The sequence below is a fragment of the Elephantulus edwardii genome, unplaced genomic scaffold (assembly GCF_000299155.1).
Source record: "Elephantulus edwardii isolate Elephantulus edwardi_28Jun2011 unplaced genomic scaffold, EleEdw1.0 scaffold00175, whole genome shotgun sequence".
NCBI lineage: Eukaryota > Metazoa > Chordata > Mammalia > Macroscelidea > Macroscelididae > Elephantulus > Elephantulus edwardii.
This window is the reverse complement of record NW_006399925.1, coordinates 2,727,910-2,732,724: the sequence shown is the minus strand read 5'-3', so window position 1 is coordinate 2,732,724 and position 4,815 is coordinate 2,727,910.

The following is a 4,815-nucleotide window of genomic DNA, read 5'->3' as shown; positions in this document are numbered from 1 at the left end:
ACAATGAAATAATACAAAGTATATTTTCAGACCACAATGCTGTAAAACTCAAAATTAACCACAAGAGGGTAAATCCTATAAAATCATGTTAAAACTAAATAATACTCTGCTAGAACACGATTGATTTATAGAAGAAATAAAGAATAAAATAAAAATGGTCCTTGAAACAAATCATAATGTAAATACAATGTAATGTACCAAAACCTCTGTAATGCAGCTAAAGCAGTCCTCCATGGCCAATTTATAGCAATAGGTAAACACATAAAAAAAAAGAAAAAGAAGAAAAATAAATGATCTAACTTAACACCTTCATCAAATAGAAAAAGAACAACAATCTAACCCAACTGCCTCCAGAAGGAAATTATAAGGATAAGAGCTGAAATCAAGGAGATAATAAACAAAAACAATTGAAACCATCAAAAAAACCAGGAGCCAGTTTTCTGAAAGGGTCAATAAAATTGACAAACCATTAGGAAATTTAATTAAAAAAATAAAAAAGAGAAGACACAGATAACTAGATTAAGAAATAATAGAAGTGACATCACAACAGAACCAAATGAAATTTAATCTGTAATACTGGTGTACTATGAAAAGCTATCCTTTGAAAAATTAGAAAACCTAGAGAAAATGAATAAATTCATGGAAACTCATGCTGTACCTGGAATGACAAGGACAGATATAGAACACTTGAACCAAAAAAAAAAAAAATAAATAAAAGAAGAAGAAATTAAAAAGGTCATAAAAAGACTTCCCCATAGGAAAAATCCTGGACAAGATGGCTTCAAAGCTGAATCCTACATTCAGAGAGGACCTATTACCAATTCCACTTCTATGAAGCAAGAATAATCCAAATACCAAAATCAGGCAAATACATTACCAAGAAAGAAAACTACAAACCAGCAACTCTCATCAATACAGACTTTAAAAAAATCCTTTAAAAAAATTCATATCTAATAGAATCCAAGAATACATTAAAAAAAAAGTCATCCTGACCAAGTGAGATTCATAAGTGGAATACAAAGGTGGTTAAACATAAGAAAACATCAACGTGGTTCAACACAGTAAGAAAACATAAAACAAGAAACATAGGACTCTAGCAATTGATGCAGAAAAGGTATTTGATAAAATCCAACATCCTTTCCTGATTAAGACACTCAGCAAAATTGAAATAGAAGAGAATTTCCTCAACATGGTCAAAAGTATATATACAAAACAAAGAGCCAATGTAATTTTCAGTGGAGAAGGACAAATAATTTTCTCTGTGAATAGGAATAAGACGAGGATGAGCACTGTCACGACTGCTATTCATTATTGTATTGGAAGTACTTGCTTGGACAATATGACAAGAGAAGGAAATAAAAGGTATCTTAATTGGCAAAGACATGGTAAAATTGTCACTGAGTGCAGATGCTATGATAGTGTATACAGAAAACATCAAGGACTCAACAAAAAAACAAAAACCAACACACAAAAAACCCTGTTAGAGCTAGTCGATCCATTTTAGCAGAGTGAAAATGTATAAGATCAATATCCAAAAATCAGTGTAATTCCTCTACAATAACAAAACCCAGAGAAGGAAACCAAGAAAGCAATACCATTTACAATAGCCAACTACAAATTGAGATGCTAGGAAGTTAACTAAAGATATGAAAGACATATACAAGAAAACCACAAAACATTTCTGCAAGATACTATAAAAGACTTAAATAAATAGAAAAATAGATGCTGTTTATGCATTGAAAGAGTCAATAATGAAAAATTACTACCCTACCAAAAGCAATATATATGTTCAACACAATCCAAATACAGATACCAAATTTATTTTTCAAAGAGATCGAAAGGGAAATTGTCAAGTTTATTTGGAATGGAAAGAGACCCCAAATAAGCAAAGAACCTCTGAAAAACAAAAATTGATTTGGGGGTATAACACTCCCTGACCTAAAAACAAAAATATCACAGTGTTGGTACAATGAAAGGCACATAGACAAATGGAACAGAATTAAGAACCCAGAAATAGACCCATTTATCTATGGGCAACTGATATTTGACAAGGAAATAAAACTTATTAAATGGGGAAATGGCATCCTCATCAACATATGGTGCTAGCAAAACTGGACTGCTACCTGTAGAAAGCTTAAACAGGATCCACGTCTCACACAAAGCACAAAAATCAACCCAAGGTGGATCAGAGACCTCCAAATAAAGTCCAAAACCATAAAGCTCCTAACAGACAAACTGGGACCAAGCTTAGAAGGCCTAGTCTATGGTATAAAGAGACTGCCAAATACAGCCAGTAATACACAATCTCAAGAGGATAAAATTGATGAATGGGACCTTCTAAAGATTAAATCTCTGTGTTCATCAAAAACTTTTTCCAGGATGAAAAGAAAACCTACTGACTGGGAACAAACATTTGGCAATACCATCACAGACAAGAGTCTCATAACAAAATTTACTAACTGCAGGGCCTCCAGAAGAAAAAGATTGATAATACAATTACAAAATGGGCAAAAGACATGGAAAGACTTTTCACAAAAGACATTAGAATGGCCAACAGACACATGAAAAAATGCTTCAGATTACAGGCAATAAATAAGAGAGATGCAAATCACAACCACAATGAGATACCATCTTATTCCAGTAGCAGTGGCAAAGTTTAGCTGGGCAGTAAGTAATAAATGTTGGAGGTGATGTAGAGAGATAGGAACTCTTATACATTGTTGATGGGTTTGTAAAATGGTGCAACCACGCTGAAAGGCAGTTTGACATTTCCTTAAAATGCTGGACATAGAAATTCTAGATGACTCAGCTATTCTACTACTTGGAATATAGCCCAAGAAAATGAGAACTGAGGCACAGAGACACCAATGTTCATAACAACATTATTCAACATAGCAAGAACATAGAAACAGTCCAAATGCCTGACCACAATGGAATGGATTGAAAAATTATGGTGCACTCACAAAATGGTATACTATGTAGCATTCAGGAGTAATGATTTTATAAATTATGACCTAACATGAGAGGGACTAGAAAGCATTGTACTAAGTGAACTAACTCAGTCTCTTAAAGACAAATACTGTATAGGACCATAATTGAAGAGTGTGTATGAGGATGCAAGGGAAGCGGGGCTTAAATATAGGATAGCACAATTTGGTGAGTGGAGGGAGAGATTGGTAAAGAAAAGGGGAAAGTTCCGGTGTGAAATACAATATATATGAACCTCCTGAAATTTGTATGTAAACCAGCATAAAATAAAATTTAAAAACAACAACAATTAAATCCTTTTTTCCAACAGAGTGAAAATAAAACCTACTGATTGGGGAGAAAAATAATTTGGTAATACTAATTTAGACAAAGATCTCAACTCAAAAGTTTACAGAAAAAGACAAAATAGACAAAAGACATGGAAAGAACATTCATAGAGGAAGATAGTCAGGTGGCCAACAGAAACATGAAGAAATGTTCAGAATCTCTGGCTATAAGATACATGCAAATCAAAACCACAATGAGACACCATCTCACTCCAGCGGTAGTGGCAAAGTTTAACAGTACAGCAAGTAATAATTGCTGGAGAGGATGTGGCAAAACAGGAATTCTTAAACAGTAAAGTGAGATTGTAAAATGGTACAACCATTCTCAAAGGCAGTTAGACATTTCCCCAGAAAGCAGAACATACATTCCTAATAACTAAACTATTCCACTACTTTGAATATACCAGAGAGAATGAGAACTGAGGCACAAACGGAGACTTATCCACCATATTAAGAACATGGAAACAGTCCAAATGTCCAACCACAATCGAATGGATTGAGAAATTATAGTATATTCACACAATGGAATACTACACACCATGCAGGAGCAAGGGTTTTATAAATCACTATCTAACTTGGGAGGGACTGGAGAGCAGTAAGTGAAGTGAACTACTTCATTCCTGTAAGGACAAATATTGTATAAGACCATTTTTGTAGAAATAGATAACCAGTAAAATGAGTATGAAGATCTAAGGGGGAGAGGGAGGGAGCAGAGGGGTGAGCATGAGGGGGTGTAATCATAGGGTTGCACAGTATTATGGGTGGAGGGAGGGGTAGGTAAAGAAATGGGAATGATCTGGTCTGAAAAACAATGTATACAAACTTTGTAAGTAAATCAACATAATTTTTTTTTTTCATTTCAGATGGGTAGTGTGCCTATGTCGTAACAAGGTTAATGGGTGGAACATATCATACAGCAGTATGAACTCCCAGTGATCATGATTATGAACTGGAAAAAGATACATAAAAGTAAAAAAAAAAAAGCAAACAGACAAACAAATCACAATATCACAAACCCAAAACGAACAACTGTAAGTTTGAATGCATTTTTATATAATTTTCACTCAGAAGATTGTAACGTAAAAAGAAAATTCAGCTTTACTGGAAAGCTCAATAATCACCTTAAGCTCTAAGATAACTGATTATTCAAATGCTTGAAATACAGAAATTACTTGTATATAGTCACTATCATTGTTTCTGGACCAACTTATGGCTGACCCTCAGTTGGATTTCCAAGGTAAATCACACTAGCAGAGACTTCCAGTCTTTTTCCTTGGGGGCTCCTGATGAGTTAGAATCACAAGGAAGGCAAAGCCTTTGGGTTTGCAGTGAAGCTCTCTGTGGACTTGGCCTTCAGAGAATTCAGTTTGGCTCAACTGAGAAGTGGAACACCCAAACTCCGGGATGTAAGATTTGACCTCTGCTTACAAGGATTCCACATAAGAAATGATAACTTTGAATATGTTGTTGTTGTTGTTGTTATGTGCCATCGAGTTGCCTG